The sequence below is a fragment of the Arachis ipaensis genome, chromosome B9 (assembly GCF_059453495.1).
Source record: "Arachis ipaensis isolate K30076 ecotype BB chromosome B9, ASM5945349v1, whole genome shotgun sequence".
NCBI lineage: Eukaryota > Viridiplantae > Streptophyta > Magnoliopsida > Fabales > Fabaceae > Arachis > Arachis ipaensis.
In genome coordinates this window covers 130,837,783-130,855,930 of record NC_142444.1, presented here as the reverse complement: position 1 = coordinate 130,855,930, position 18,148 = coordinate 130,837,783, and the positions used below count along the sequence as shown (strand labels likewise).

General features: G+C 39.9%; 1 pseudogene; it reads left to right on the top strand.

Annotated features, from left to right (window-relative positions):
• Positions 1-17,311: 17,311 nt before the first annotated feature.
• On the top strand, positions 17,312-17,854 carry LOC148546332 (2-hydroxyisoflavanone synthase pseudogene; annotated as a pseudogene).
• The last annotated feature ends 294 nt before the right edge of the window (positions 17,855-18,148 follow it).

Here is an 18,148-nt window from a genome sequence, read left to right as displayed (position 1 = left end):
TTTAAAATGTCTTTATGCAAATCAATCTGATATAAAATGATTTAGCAAGGGACCATATAAATCATGCAAATAAGTTATAGCTCAAATGACATAATCTCTCCATATTCAATTAAGAGGTCGCGGATTCGAGTCTCATATCTTTGGTAAAAAAAAAAAGGGACCATATAAATCATTTTAAGCCGAACTAATTTATCCTAAAACTATGGTGTAACACCCTAACTACCAAAGTTCACGCTTCCGGCTGCGCAACTCTGATAGCTCGGATATTACGACGACACTTATACTATTTAATACTAAAATATGAGCCTGTTTGAAACTTTAAACCGCAACACCGCTCCCAAAAACACTTTCATCCGATAACATACATCCATAAATACCATACAACTTACAAAACACATAAAGAGTACATCCGTATATATATATATACAAATATATATATAAATAATATTACAAACATAATCCAATACAATCCCTATCCCTCTTACAGATTATATCAAGATAAAGGCGAGGGTACAGTAAACCATAACTAAAACAATACAGAGCATCTCAACAACAAATAAATAAACTCTTTGTAACTTCTGCGCCCATATCCTGAAAGGGGAAAAATGTAGGGGGGTGAGAACATCATCCTCGAAAGGGTTCTCAGTAGAGGGTTTTTGGGAATTACTGTAATAGGATACGTGAAGATAACCGCACCAGTGATTCATAACCGTCTTATGCCTCTTTTCAAAAACAACGGTTTACAATGAAAGTAAAGTCGAAAATCTTTTCGGAAAGAAGAACCGTTCAATTCTCAAAAACTCAAAAGCCTTTCAAAACGGTTTATCTATGCGGAACCAAAATAGCCTTTCATAATTTTATTCCAAACCAGAAGCACAAAACCGAAATCAACCATCAGTTCATCTCTTTCCAACCACGGCCCTAGGCCCAAACAATCCAACCAACAACCAATCACCACAATCCAACAGAGTCCCAGATGCAAACACAGATAGGAAGTTCAAGCACAAACAAACAGTTATTACAAGTAGAACAGTTAGCAATTAATCACATAGGCAAACTAAGTATAATATGCACACCCAACCAATGTCACACAAATGCATATGATGCATGCCTGTCCCTAGTGGCTGATGATATCATCTGTCGGTTATAGAGCCAACCCACAAGTCCTGGTAGCTAACCATTAGACTGTCCCTCTGTCGCGCATCCCCAACTCGAGTTATACTCATCATAAACTTGATCATAATCATGATCCATATCCATCACCCTCACTGGTGAATATTTACGGGGGCGAGCTCATCCGGGACTTTCACAGTGCCCGGCCACACTTACGACATAGGGTCAACAGAGCTTCGAGTCTCAACCTGGAGCACGTGGTGGCTAGCCACTGCTTCCTCCCAGGGAACTCTCATCTCCGATAGTGGAAGTGCAAAATCACAATTATCAATAATTCAGCATATACATGCATTCATTCTCATCCATGGATCAACATCCATCTCAGCCATTCAGCTTACGGTTCAGTCCAGAACCAGCCAATATTGATAATCACACACAGCCATTCTGGCTCACGGTTCAATCCAGAACCAGTCAATATTCATAATCATACATAGCCATTCCGACTCATAATAAAACAACACTTCCACCATTCAAAATCATCAGATTTATGAAATCGGCATTTAAGCCATAAATCATTTTCTCAATTCATTTCACTTTGAAATCAAGTTTCAACTCTTTTCAGCCTTGGCTTTAAAGATCTCATTTCTCAAATCATCTCAGGCTCATAAGCCACTTTTACTCAAGGTAAATTCCCCTTTTAAAACAATGCCACTCTCGGCATCCTCTTTCCAAAACTTCCATAATCATGGCAAGTTAAAAGCCTCTTTGAGATATTCAAAATAACCCATCCAACAATGGGATTTTATAACAAAAGTTTCTCGGCAGAGTCCCAAGTCCTTAGGGGAGAATGACATAACTCTTTTCGCCAAATTCATTTAAAATCATTAAAACATTGGCTTCCCGATTTGAGTAATAAAATAGGATCTAAGCCAAACCGAGTCACGTAATCATTTACTTCTTTCAAAGCTGTTTCCTTCACCTAGGCAAAACCAGCTTCAACCCCCATGATAAATTCTAAAGCATTTCAACTGTTCAAAATTGTTTTAGTCTTGCAAAAGTTCAGAATTCAAAGAGCACTTAAAACCTTTCTCAAAACATTTCAAAATGAAACTTGTCAATAGACATTCAGGTTCTTTCAAAGCCATTGAAACTTCTTTAATTAAAACCCCCAAGTCAAATTCAAAGGCATAAACCCTTTTCACGTTCAAACCGCTTTAAAACACAAGTTTCACCTAAATAACTTTCTCTTGAAAGAGATACAATGCCTTTCTTAAGAAGCAAGACTAAATTTTCCCCTTTTACTAACTCATTTCAAAAGCATGAATCATCCTTTTCTTGATAATTCAAATAAAATAGTAGAAGTATTTAACTCATCATTCTCCAAACAACATTTCAATAAAGACTCGGATTTTATAGAAATTTCGGCAGCACCTCCCCTAAAACTTGGACTTTGCCACCCAGTTCGGGTCCCAACTAAACCGTTTCACAATCCTTTTCAACAGCCCAAATTTCAAAATCAGTCCAAGGCAAGCCAATATCCAACAGTCATCTCAATTCCATATTTCAAGAAAGCCGTTTCAACATCAAATCATTATCAGCCGAATGAACTCAGTTCTAAAGCTTTAAAGAAACGGTTCAGCAACAATCATTTATCAAAAACCAGATCATTTAATGCCAGCCAGGCTGAAATCGAGAGTGTATTCTATTTTACACATTCTCAAGAAAATCCATTCAACTCATATCAATTTCCAACGGATTCAACTCGATCTCAAAGCTTTAAAAGAATCAATTTCAAAAGCATTTCGTTTCACAGGGCCACACAACAGTCGAGTTAAACCAACACCCATAATCATACAAAACAACCAAACAATACATAGGACTGATACAATCACCAAATACACATCCTCACATCAGTACCCATATGCAATAATTCCAATATACAAAATATAGTTTTCGGAAAGCGCCCCTACCTCAAAACACTAATTCCATAATCCAAACGCCTCATAAGTTCTTTTCGCCTCAACTCGAAATCAAAGACAGCTTCAAAGCACAGCCCCACACATTTTCGCAGCAGCATGAATAGCTCTAAATTACAACAAGCAACCTCAGTTACTACACTCTAAGAACATTAATACCGTAAAGGCTTTAATACACGTACGGGACACTAACGTAGGGCTTTCGAAACATAATTTCTTACCGGAATAACAACACGAAGCAGCTGCGATTTCGAACCGGCCCCGGCAACAGCTCCGGTGGCGGCCAGAAGCTCCAGTGGGTCATCTATAAAAACCGCGCAGCATCAAAACCTTCTCGAAACTCAAAATGACCGAATCCACAAATTTAAAACCCTTACCGGCAGAGTTCTCTGGCGGCGGCAGCGAAGTTTTTCCGGCGGCCAGAGGTGCAGCGGCCATGGCTGACGGCGATGCGAGCTCCATCAAAGGCGGCTTGGACCACAGGAACCCATGCAGCGGCGACAGCAACCACCGAATCGGCGCTCACGGCACGACAACGGCGGAAGAAGATCCCCCTTCGCGCATCCCCTTCTCTGTGCGCGAGAATGCGAAGGTGGCCGCGCGGCTCCTCTGCAACGACGGCGGCCACTCCCCCTTTTGGCGCGGCGGCAACCAGGGACTGGATGTGGCTCTCTCCTTCGTGACCTCCTCTCTCTCGCCTGAGTTCTGACTCGCGACGGCGTCGTCTTCAACAGGCAGCAGCGGAGTTGGGAGAAGCAGCGGCGACAGCAGCGCTGTCCTCCACCCCGCGCGTGTGCTCTCGGCTCGTGGGTCACCAAGGACGGCGACGCGGCTCGAAGCCCCAGGGACGGCAGCGACGAGGCGCGAGTTCGGCCCCTCTTCGATGCCTCTTCTCCGTGACGGTGGTAGCAGCGGAAATGGGTTCGACTGCGAGGCGTGGTGGCACGGAGGCGTGGCAGCAGACGTGATCGACCGTGGCGACAGCAACTCCTTCCCCTGGCCGGCGCATTTTCCTCCCTTCTTTTCCCCATTTCTGCTTTCCCTTTCTGCTTGCCTTTCTTTCTGGTTCCACCGTGGGTTTGGGTGATAGGAGGGAAAGGGATAGTGACGGCTAAGGGTTAGGGACTAGGGTTTCACTTTTGAAACTTAGGGTTAAGGGCATGGGCATTTTAGTAATTTCACTTAAAAATAGGGTAATGTAGTAATTGAAACCTAATTTAAATCCAACACTAATTATATATAGAAAATACTTTTTGCTCACCAATTTCACAAATTATTTTCAATAAAATATCCAAATCAAATAATTAAGAGTAATATAATTAAATCCCTTATTTCCCAAAGTAGCAGTATTAATATTAAATATTACTTATTTAATTCAAATCATATAGAAATCCTTATTATTTCACAACCACCAATTTTATACTCTGAATATAGAAAATAATCCAATAATTGTGAAATTGGATAATAATCATAACTTATCTCAAATCCCATAAATCAAAACTTGCCTTAATTATCTTTAATAATGTGATTTCCGAAATTAAGGCTATAAATAACCGTGTGATTTGAGACTTGATCATAATAAGACTTTTCAAAGATTCTAGGTCTTACATTCTACCCACCTTATAAAAATTTTTGCCCTCGAAAATTGATACAAAACGAAAAAATTCCATAACAGTTCACCCTTGAACACATTTAAGGAAGAAGTAAAAATATCTCATCATATAAACATATATACGATTTTCAAATACTTTGATTGTCATATGCATAAGGGTACAAAGGCAGGGGTGTGATTGCAAAGCAAACGTTACAAGGTAGGCTCAATGCAAAAGATAACATGGGTCAATCATGTGATAGTAGGGCAAAGCATCAAAGGCTATAAAACAGGATGGAGTTAAAACGACGTGCTCAACCTCCGCACACTAATCTCATATCAACCTCAAAGTTTCAACTTTCCAACTCCATCAAGCACTTTACAAACCCCAAATTTGATCACAAGCCTGACAACCCCAAACCCGTTCGCAAGAAACAAAACGCCCACAACTCATACGTTGCACACCTACCGCTTCAACTTCCGTATACACATCACGTCTTAAAGAACTAACGTATCGCGTTACTACATCTACAAGTCGCACGTGATATCAAAACAATTCTCGAGTCTACTCAGAAGGATACAAGATTTAGAAAGGAGAGTCAAATGTCAAGGATAGCAATAATAGATTTGAGAGAAAATATCCAATCCCAGATATCCAAGGATGCTCAAGCAATGCAGTTTGCTAGACACAATTCAATTGACAACCTCAAAGATAACCCTTAGATCCAAGAAATTCAATAGGACTAATAAGAAGAGAACCAGCGCCTTAGTTCGAAACAAATTCAAGTTGAGTCGAAGAAGTATGAGGTTTACAAAAAGGAATATCAAACCCAAGACAAAGCTCACAAAACTCAAGAGCACGATTAAAAGTACTCCCAAATACATTGTTCATAAAGGAACCGAAACTTGCGGAAAAACCACTTCGCAATCTAAAAGAAAGGTTAATTAACAACATCCTTCAAGAGAGTAACAAAAGCATAATCGTGGCTTTGCTTTAATGCAAGTTCATGTTGAAATAGATTTTGTCGAGTTCTAAAAACAAGGTGCACACGGGTTTGGCTAAAGGCTAAAATATTTCTTCAAATATTTTAGAAAGGTAATTAGATGCACAACTTAACCAAAAGCAGTTCATAAAACTCGGGAGAGAAATCAAATGCTTGTTCAAAAATTCTCAAGGTTCATATTCGAACAAGCGTGTATAGCATTCATAGCAAGGATGAAAGAGGAAGTTAAACTCCTTTTAGAAAAGAAACTCCAAGGTAAAAAATTTGCTTACAACTTGGTAGAGGAAATAAGTGGTGCGTTACAAACGAACCAATTTCCACTAAACAAGGGAGCTTTCCAAAACCTCATTTAAAATAGCGCATGCCAACTTTAAATTAACTTTGTCAAATTTGAACGATGGTTTCAATCTCAATCAAGCAACAGAAAATAAATTCCGTTCAATATTTCTTCAAAGAGAATTCAAAACTTCTTTAAAAAGGTTCAAAACAAGACTCTAAAAGTGTTCTTGAAATCACTATCTCAGAAGAACATTCAAGAAGTTTAAGATGTGCTAAAAAGGAGTCAAGCCATACTAGAAAGGATCTTAATCTAAAGTAGTTCAAACAAGAGCCACTAGACATGAAACATCAAACAAGTTTTAAATTGATCCAAAAGAATACAAAAATCATAGAAAAAGACAACTCAACCATTAGTAATCTCTCAAGGATAAATCTTTGACTAAAAACTCTCGTAAAGACAATGAGAGGATAAACGGTGCATGAAATTAAAACAAATCAAGCTGACTCACATAAGAGTGAGATTCACACAAGAGGAAAAACCAAGATCAATGGCAATATCTACAAGATGTAAAAGATCAGTTAAAAACAAGGTCAAACATGACATTCATGGAGATGGAAGATTTAATAGAGAATTTAGTCCGTTCATAGGAAGAAAGCTATGAGTCCAACACTTTCAAAAGAACAACAATGGCATAAACCATGTAGTATGCTAAATCAAACTCTAATCAAAATGAATTAAGTGAAGTTTACCAAACGAAACTCAACCTAAGTAAAAGCGAAAAATTCTTTCTTTCCGGGATCTTGAAGAATAACCAAATACATAATCAAATGAAGATGTCCATTGGAACTATAGTAAAGTTACTAGAAAGTCAACTTGTATTTTAAGTAGGTGCAGTTCTATAAACCAGTAAAAGTACGGTCGAGGTATTAGGAGTAAATAATTGTTAAACTGTATAAGAAGTCTTCAAAGTTTCACATATAGATAAGTATGTATCTATTCAACAGCAATTTTCATAGAAATCTCAAAATTAGCTGTAATCACTGTCAAAGAAGAGGAAAACTGAACCAACAAATTCTCTAAGAATAGACTCGGAATCCGAAGTTAAGATGAACAACGAATTAGGACAAGTTCGAAACCATATCAAAGAATACATGAACCAAGAAGAATTCAAACAGAGGAAGATAGATGCAACAGGGATCTTAAACCAGCATATGCACTTAAGGTCAAACAAGAATGCATATCGATAGAGGAATAGAGTTGAAAAATCAAACTACTTTTCAAAAGGACTAGCAAACGAGAACTTCACGTTAGGATATAAAGAACAGGTCGACTCGAACAGAATTCAAGACACACAACTGAATAGCCTCGAGAAACAGTTTCTAACGTTCCCCCAAAACCCACGATTCACTTTACTCGAAACTCGTATATCATCTATGATAACCCATCAGTGCTTTCATATACATAATTCACTAGTATTAAGCCGGCCAAACTTAATATCAGGAATTATGCAATGCAAGACTAACAGCGTTAATCAATAGACCGTCATGTGCATAAAGCTCTAATTCTCGTCATTCAACAAGACCTAATACATGACAAACGCTCAGAGTATGCAATTGAAGCATAGTCGGTCCATTCCTCGGGCTCTACAGGAAGGACTGCTCTGATACCATAATGTAACACCCTAACTACCAAAGTTCACGCTTCCGGCTGCGCAACTCTGATAGCTCGGATATTACGACGACACTTATACTATTTAATACTAAAATATGAGCCTGTTTGAAACTTTAAACCGCAACACCGCTCCCAAAAACACTTTCATCCGATAACATACATCCATAAATACCATACAACTTATAAAACTCATAAAGAGTACATCCGTATATATATATACAAATATATATATAAATAATATTACAAACATAATCCAATACAATCCCTATCCCTCTTACAGATTATATCAAGATAAAGGCGAGGGTACAGTAAACCATAACTAAAACAATACAGAGCATCTCAACAACAAATAAATAAACTCTTCGTAACTTCTGCGCCCATATCCTGAAAGGGAAAAAATGTAGGGGGGTGAGAACATCATCCTTGAAAGGGTTCTCAGTAGAGGGTTTTTGGGAATTACTGTAATAGGATACGTGAAGATAACCGCACCAGTGATTCATAACCGTCTTATGCCTCTTTTCAAAAACAACGGTTTACAATGAAAGTAAAGTCGGAAATCTTTTCGGAAAGAAGAACCGTTCAATTCTCAAAAACTCAAAAGCCTTTCAAAACGGTTTATCTATGCGGAACCAAAATAGCCTTTCATAATTTTATTCCAAACCAGAAGCACAAAACTGAAATCAACCATCAGTTCATCTCTTTCCAACCACGGCCCTAGGCCCAAACAATCCAACCAACAACCAATCACCACAATCCAACAGAGTCCCAGATGCAAACACAGATAGGAAGTTCAAGCACAAACAAACAGTTATTACAAGTAGAACAGTTAGCAATTAATCACATAGGCAAACCAAGTATAATATGCACACCCAACCAATGTCACACAAATGCATATGATGCATGCCTGTCCCTAGTGGCTGATGATATCATCTGTCGGTTATAGAGCCAACCCGACAAGACCTGGTAGCTAACCATTGGACTGTCCCTCTGTCGCGCATCCCCAAATCGAGTTATACTCATCATAAACTTGATCATAATCATGATCCATATCCATCACCCTCACTGGTGAATATTTACGGGGGCGAGCTCATCCGGGACTTTCACAGTGCCCGGCCACACTTACGACATAGGGTCAACAGAGCTTCGAGTCTCAACCTGGAGCACGTGGTGGCTAGCCACTGCTTCCTCCCAGGGAACTCTCATCTCCGATAGTGGAAGTGCAAAATCACAATTATCAATAATTCAGCATATACATGCATTCATTCTCATCCATGGATCAACATCCATCTCAGCCATTCAACTTACGGTTCAGTCCAGAACCAGGCAATATTGATAATCACACATAGCCATTCCGGCTCACGGTTCAATCCAGAACCAGTCAATATTCATAATCATACATAGCCATTCCGGCTCATAATAAAACAGCACTTCCACCATTCAAAATCATCAGATTTATGAAATCGGCATTTAAGCCATAAATCATTTTCTCAATTCATTTCACTTTGAAATCAAGTTTCAACTCTTTTCAGCCTTGGCTTTAAAGATCTCATTTCTCAAATCATCTCAGGCTCATAAGCCACTTTTACTCAAGGTAAATTCCCCTTTTAAAACAATGCCACTCTCGGCATCCTCTTTCCAAAACTTTCATAATCATGGCAAGTTAAAAGCCTCTTTGAGATATTCAAAATAACCCATCCAACAATGGGATTTTATAACAAAAGTTTCTCGGCAGAGTCCCAAGTCCTTAGGGGAGAATGACATAACTCTTTTCGCCAAATTCATTTAAAATCATTAAAACATTGGCTTCCCGATTTGAGTAATAAAATAGGATCTAAGCCAAACCGAGTCACGTAATCATTTACTTCTTTCAAAGCTGTTTCCTTCACCTAGGCAAAACCAGCTTCAACCCCCATGATAAATTCTAAAGCATTTCAACTGTTCAAAATTGTTTTAGTCTTGCAAAAGTTCAGAATTCAAAGAGCACTTAAAACCTTTCTCAAAACATTTCAAAATGAAACTTGTCAATAGACATTCAGGTTCTTTCAAAGCCATTGAAACTTCTTTAATTGAAACCCCCAAGTCAAATTCAAAGGCATAAACCCTTTTCACGTTCAAACAGCTTTAAAACACAAGTTTCACCTAAATAACTTTCTCTTGAAAGAGATACAATGCCTTTCTTAAGAAGCAAGACTAAATTACAATTTCCCCTTTTACTAACTCATTTCAAAAGCATGAATCATCCTTTTCTTGATAATTCAAATAAAATAGTAGAATTCTTTAACTCATCATTCTCCAAACAACATTTCAATAAAGACTCATATTTTATAGAAATTTCGGCAGCACCTCCCCTAAAACTTGGACTTTGCCACCCAGTTCGGGTCCCAACTAAACCGTTTCACAATCCTTTTCAACAGTCCAAATTTCAAAATCAGTCCAAGGCAAGCCAATATCCAACAGTCATCTCAATTCCATATTTCAAGAAAGTCGTTTCAACATCAAATCATTATCAGCCAAATGAACTCAGTTCTTAAGCTTTAAAGAAACGGTTCAGCAACAATCATTTATCAAAAACCTGATCATTTAAAGCCAGCGAGGCTCAAATCGAGAGTGTATTCTATTTTACACATTCTCAAGAAAATCCATTCAACTCAAATCAATTTCCAACGGATTCAACTCGATCTCAAAGCTTTAAAAGAATCAATTTCAAAAGCATTTCGTTTCACAGGGCCACACAACAGTCGAGTTAAACCAACACCCATAATCATACAAAACAACCAAACAATACGTAGGACTGATACAATCACCAAATACACATCCTCACATCAGTACCCATATGCAATAATTCCAATATACAAAATATAGTTTTCGGAAAGCGCCCCTACCTCAAAACGCCAATTCCATAATCCAAACGCCTCATAAGTTCTTTTCGCCTCAACTCGAAATCAAAGGCAGCTTCAAAGCACAGCCCCACACATTTTCGCAGCAGCATGAACAGCTCTAAATTACAACAAGCAACCTCAGTTACTACACTCTAAAAACATTAATACCGTAAAGGCTTTAATACACGTACGGGACACTAACGTAGGGCTTTCGAAACATAATTTCTTACCAGAATAACAACACGAAGCAGCTGCGATTTCGAACCGGCCCCGAAAACAGCTCCGGCAGCGGCCAGAAGCTCCGGTGGGTCATCTATAAAACCGCGCAGCATCAAAACCTTCTTGAAACTCAAAATGACCGAATCCACAAATTTAAAACCCTTACCGGCAGAGTTCTCTGGCGGCGGCAGCAAAGTTTTTCTGGCGGCCAGAGGTACAGCGGCCATGGCTGACGGTGATGCGAGCTCCATCAAAGGCGGCTTGGACCACAGGAACCCATGCAGCAGCGATGGCAACCACCGAATCGGCGCTCACGGCACGACAACGGCGGAAGAAGATCCCCCTTCGTGCATCCCCCTTTCTATGCGCGAGAATGCGAAGGTGGCCGCGCGGCTCCTCTGCAACGACGGCGGCCACTCCCCCTTTTGGCGCGGCGGCAACCAGGGACTGGGTGTGGCTCTCTCCTTCGTGACCTCCTCTCTCTCGCCTGAGTTCTGACCTGCGACGGCGTCGTCTTCAACGGGCAGCAGCGGAGTTAGGAGAAGCAGCGGCGACAACAGCGCCATCCTCCACCCTGCACGTGTGCTCTCGGCTCGTGGGTCACCAAGGACGGCGACGCGGCTCGAAGCCCCAGGGACGGCAGCGACGAGGCGCGAGTTCGGCCCCTCTTCGACGCCTCTTCTCCGTGACGGTGGTAGCAGCGGAAATGGGTTCGACTGCGAGGCGTGGTGGCATGGAGGCGTGGCAGCAGACGTGATCGACCGTGGCGACAGCAACTCCTTCCCCTGGCCGGCGCATTTTCCTCCCTTCTTTTCCCCATTTCTGCTTTCCCTTTCTGCTTGCCTTTCTTTCTGGTTCCACCGTGGGTTTGGGTGATAGGAGGGAAAGGGATAGTGACGGCTAAGGGTTAGGGACTAGGGTTTCACTTTTGAAACTTAGGGTTAAGGGAATGGGCATTTTAGTAATTTCACTTAAAAATAGGGTAATGTAGTAATTGAAACCCAATTTAAATCCAACACTAATTATATATAGAAAATACTTTTTGCTCACCAATTTCACAAATTATTTTCAATAAAATATCCAAATCAAATAATTAAGAGTAATATAATTAAATCCCTTATTTTCCAAAGTAGCAGTATTAATATTAAATATTACTTATTTAATTCAAATCATATAGAAATCCTTATTATTTCACAACCACCAATTTTATACTCTGAATATAGAAAATAATCCAATAATTGTGAAATTGGATAATAATCATAACTTATCTCAAATCCCATAAATCAAAACTTGCCTTAATTATCTTTAATAAAGTGATTTCCAAAATTAAGGCTATAAATAACCGTGTGATTTGAGACTTGATCATAGTAAGACTTTTCAAAGATTCTGGGTCTTACATATGGCACCATATAAATCAGTTTAAACCAAGACGATAAATTAAGATGAATCAGATTAACCCATACCAAGTTAGTTGGTAAGGAGAGTTTACATAAAATAGTTTTACCCACACCGATTTATTCGAAGAGAAGCGGTATTGTCTAATTGGGATTTATCCAAAATGATTTACTAAAAAGTGGACATATATAAATAAGTGAAATTATGTGTGATATGTGTGCGATTTCGAAATGTCTGATGAAGGTTTTTTAGTTTTAGTTTGTCATAAAGAAAAAAAAATTTTTTGAAATAGAAAAAATTCAACACATTAAAGTGGAGCAAAATAAATAAACATAAATACATAAAACACTGCAGACAAAGCAACTAATTTCCTTGCATCTCCGGCTAAGCTATCAACCACCGAAAGAATCACAACCATTCCACTCTTTGTAGCTTAACACCGTCTTTGTTTGAATGAAGTCAATACTTGCTCGTGTATTCTTGAATATTTTGGCATTACGTTCCAACCAGATGTTCCAGATCACGGCAAATAACGCCATCATCCACAACTTCTGCCTTTGTCTTCTGCCGTGTATGACAATCCAACTCCCAAATAGTTCTTTCATGGTTCCAGGAATATCCCATTCTCTACCAAAGGATCGCAACCAGTAGCATCACACCTGCCATGTTACCTCACACCGAAGAAATAAATGCTCAACAATTTCTATCCCCTTGTGGCACAGGACGTAAATATTATCACTATGAATAAAAACTCCTAATTTAGTCAACCTCTCCTTAGTATTAATTCAACCCACTAGCACAAACCATCCAACAAGCTCAATTCTTGGGAGTACCAGGCCTCTCCATAGTGTACTTGTGAAGCTATAACTCGTGATCTCATCTAACAACGTCTCCGTTTGGATTACCTGCAGAAAGGATTGCGTGGAAAAGACACCTGTTTTATCAAATTTCCACACCACACTATCCTCGCTCTCAGATGAAATCTTTACTGACCTTAGCCGCTCATGCAGTTGATGTACAAGTTCTAGCTCCCATTGGAACAACTCCCTCCTCCATTGAAAGTTTCATATCCACTCTAATCCATCCCAAAACCCACAATCCCCAATCACAAATCCTTGTTGGCTTGAAATAGAGAAGAGTCTTGGGAAATTCACTTTTAGAGGACCCCCCTGAATCCAATTATCTTCCCAAAACCGGGTTTTCCTACCGCTGCCGACTTCCATCGCCAGACCACTCACCATTTTATCTCGCACCCTTTACTCTTTGATATTCAGCTGGCATATGTCCTTCCAAGGCCCCCCTTTGACCGGTAAAGACTGATTTGCTAGCATTACATTAGGGGTCAACTTGTTGCAAGAACAGACAATCTTTTTCCACAGCGAGCATTCTTCCTTTGAATACCGCCACCACTATTTAAACAATAGTGTTGTGTTCCTAAGCACCACATCCCCCACCCCCAAGCCCCCAGCCGTTTTCGGAGCCTGGACCAACTCCCATTTGACCAACGGTATGCCATAGGTTCCGTCCTCCTTGCACCACATAAAGTGCCTTTGTAAAGCAATCAGCTTGGCCGCCACCGCCCGTGGCATCTTATACAAACTTAGGTAATAAATGGGCAAGCTATTTAGTACTGATTTTATGAGGACAAGCTTACCTGCTTTATTCAATACCTTCGCTTTTCATAAGCTGAGCTTCTGTTCCACCTTATCTATGATTAGTTTCCACGTCTTTACCAACCGCGGATTAGCTCCCAAGGAAATCCCAAGGTATCGAACAGGCAACTCTTTCTTTTGGCACCCTAGTAGGTCACACGCATGATCAATCCATCCTTGCTCACAGTTCACCGGGATCAGATTCGACTTATCAAATTTAATGCTCAGCCTAGACATCAGCTCAAAACAACGCAACAATCTCTTATAGTTCACAATTGTTTCCGTATCCGGCGGGCAGAATAAAATTGTGTCATCTGCGAATTGTAGGTGCGACAGCTCCATATGGTCTCCCCCTACTAGTAACGGCGCAATGCGCCCGTTCCTGACGGTTTCCCCCAGCATCCTATGCAACACATCAACAATGAGTACAAATAGGAGTGGAGATAGGGGGTCTCCTTGTCTTAGTCCCCTTTCCATCTTGAACGATTTTGACGGTGTCCCGTTTACCAGTACTGACATAGTAGCCGTGGTAACACACTCTTTTACCCAATTCCTCCACCTTTGGATGAAACCCATCTTCTGTAGCACAATATCAACAAAACTCCATCTTACTCTATTATAAGCTTTTTGAAAATCCAACTTGATGATAACCGCTTTCTTTTTACGCGCCTTCAGCCAATGAACTGTCTCATAGGCTATGAGTGCTCCATCATGAATTTTCTTACCCTTTACAAACGCAGTCTGCGTCTCTCCTACCAACCCCGGCATCACGGACCTCATCCTCCTCACCAACACCTTCGAGATCACTTTATACAAATAGCCCACCATACTAATTGGCCGAAAGTCCTTCACCTCCTTAGCACCTTCAAACTTTGGGGCTAATGTCACGCAAGTAAAATTAAGAAAAAATTAGAGAAGGAATTAAATTCAATAATAGCAAAGATTCACTTAATATCTTCATTTGTTTATTTATCGATTTTGTGGAATTACAAAATAGTATATTATAGAAATTTGAGATTTGTTGAATCAAACAACTAAAAAAGTAGTTTTATAAGATTTTTATTGCTACTGGCAAAAATTTTGTTAAGTATGATTCTTTTGTGATAAAAAATGATGAAGATTTATAAGTGTTGTTTCACTGTCGCAAAAAAATTTTTTTGAAATGAGGGTAACTAGATTGTATGCTAAGTTTGTGAATGTGGTTGGATGTTTGGAGGATCAGTTTCAAATCCTCAATCTTAATTTGGGTGGAGCTTCTACTTCTAGACCTATGATAGCATCAGACATAGTATTGATGGCATCGTTATCCTTTGTAGTTGATTTAAACCACAACAATGATGTTGTTTGTGATATCCGAAAAAATCATATCTTTGGCAAATTTGCGATTGTGATGGAAAATACTCATAATATCCTCCTACCTACTATAGATGGCATAAAAACATATTCAAGAGAAGACGCTTTGCATAATCATGACGAGAACGAGGAGACTAACATGATAGGTAATGATAACGATAAGGATTTAAGTGAAATTCTCGTAAGGCGAGAAAGTCCATCAAGTTCTGAAAGATAACAATACCCGCCTCACTTATCGACCTTAAACTTGGAGAGAATGGCACAGTAAGAATTTTTGGACATGCAATTTGGTCAAGTGCATGTGGATCCACAAAGATGTCTCAAATCCAAATGAGTTTTAACTTGGTCCATCGTTCTCGAACAAAGAGAAAGTTGTACTAAGTTTCAAGCTGTGAGGGTTGAGTACCATGTGTTAGAGTCAGATTACATCAAGTACTATAAAAAGTACAAAAAGTTTGAAAAATGGTTGCAATTGATGATTGATTCGGATTTACTCATTAACAAAGAAAAAGTAATTAAAAGCTCAGAAGATATAATAACCTCACACATATTTAGCAACTGACTTGTCAAGCGATCACAGCCAGACTGATCATCATGTGATATGTTCGTTTATCTTTTTGATGGTTAGGACAGATGTGGTTATCTCGATAAAGATGCTACAAGATTCAACATAAGATAGTTATGGTTTCAAACCAAGTTATAGGAAGGTTTCAAACCAAACTGGTAGGCCTCATGTCCTGTAGCGTAATAGTGCACTCAGAAAATGGCATATAGAACGTGTGAGTTTTAGGATGCCACAACTCAATAAATGTACTAATCAGAGGCTCATCCAGCTTAAACCAATGGTCGTTGAGCCTAATCAGGTAGTACAATCTAGTAGCTTCAAAGTAGAAAATGATATGATCGTAAAGAGACATATTATGATACCTCTTGATCTTAATACAACAAATTAGGTGCATCACACAACAATATTTTCACACTCAGTATGCTATATGTAATTAATCTAATTACAACAATCATTCAAACCATAAAAACTTGTTTCATTCAACCATTACATTTAAAAATTAATTAGCGACAAATACTAATTTATTGCAAATTCTAATTTAAAGTGCATGACATATGTAGTAACTCTAGACTTGTATAAGGCAAATTCACACTTGTCTATGAAAAATCTACCCAGACCAATAGCAAATTGTAGCCTTATATATAACTTTATCTATAGCTTTATCAATAACTTTGTACAACATATATCACAAATTCTAATATAACCTTACTTATAACTACATGAACACTATCACAATCATTTTAAAACTAATTAGTTAAGAATTAACTGTTACTCTAATATAAAATCAATAAGAATTTTATAGACTAACATCTTTGTTTATGAGTCCAGTAACATGACCAACCATCTAATCGGTAGAAACGATCCATTTGATCTCTATTTTTCATCATTAACACTTTTTTCATACATGACTTACTGGATTCTCTCAAGAAAATGAAAGGTGAAAGGCTGAAATAATAAATCATGACTGTTACAGATCCAGCCCACGGATCCTACACCCGGAACGGTCCTCGAACCCGGTTACCAGGGTCTGACCTGCTTCACCCTTCCAGAAGACCCAGAACCAGCTCACTAGAGCTCCTAACTAACTTTCGAATTCAAACGTCTCCCTTATCTTAGCCAAATAAGATAAGATAAGATATTCACCATCACCTATAAATAGAGGACCCAGGTCCCTCCAGGTATTCATTCATTCCTCACACCTTATACCTCTTAGATCCATTCTGACTTGAGCATCGGAGTGTCTTTGCAGGTACCTCCCTCCATTGCTCCAGTCAAGTGATCCGGCATCTGCCTCAACCCGCAAGTTCTCGATCCATCTCTCAACCTGTACCAGAGACATCTTGTACATTGGCGCCGTCTATGAAAACTTTGCAGCGTTGTGGCGGCATGGCGGATAACCCATAAGAGCAATCATCAAACTCAGATTTCTTGTGTGTAACTGAGAGCAAAAAGGAATAATGTTTCCTTAACTTGCATCACCTTTGCAGTGATAACACACCTTCACCCTACTCCAACGGCGAAATCCCAAAGGAATAATGTTTCCTTAACTTGCATTACCTTTGCAGTGATAACACACCTTCGCCCTACTCCAATGGCGAAATCCTAAAGGAACAATGTTTCTTCGACTTGCAATCACCTTCTTAGTGATAACACTCTTTATGCACCTTCGCCCTACTCCAATGGTGAAATTCCAAGTCCTCCGAGCCCAAAGTCTCGCCTCCCTTTAGTGGGACACCTCCACCTCTTGGACCCTCTCATTCACCACTCCCTCATCCGTCTCTCCAAGTGCCATGGCCCCATCTTCTCCCTCTATTTCGGCTCCATGCCCACCGTGGTTGCTTCTTCTTTTGAACTCTTCAAGCTCTTCCTCCAAACCCACGAGATCACCTCCTTCAACACCAGGTTCCAAACCTCTGCCATTCGCTGCCTCACCTATGACAACTCTGTCGCCATGATCCCCTTCGGACCTTACTGAAAATTCATAAGGAAGCTCATCATGAACGACCTCCTTAAACGCTACCACCGTGGCCAAGCTCAGACCTCTCAGGAGCCAAGAGATCAAGAAAGTTCTCAAGGTTCTTGCACAGATGCGGGGGACAGCCAAATCGTGGCGGCAATCCTCCACCCAACACCCCAACTCCCGAACTCCAAGATAACACTCCTCCCACCCACGGGAGGATAATAAGCGCGCACATCGCCAACCAACCCCAACCCAGCAACAACCAAGAGAGGACAACCATCCTCCCACTGAAGCCCGGCCACCCGACGGCCTAGGAGAGAAGGCGGTCCAAATAATCCAAGAGCTGTGCCTCAGGGTGTAAGACCTCAAAGGCCGAGTTACACCCAAAGAAAAGCACAACGCCGAAAACGGAAGTCACGCAACCTCCAGATCAAGATCTCGCCATGAAATCAGGTACGGCGGATCGCCAGAACGGCGACATGCCAAGAGA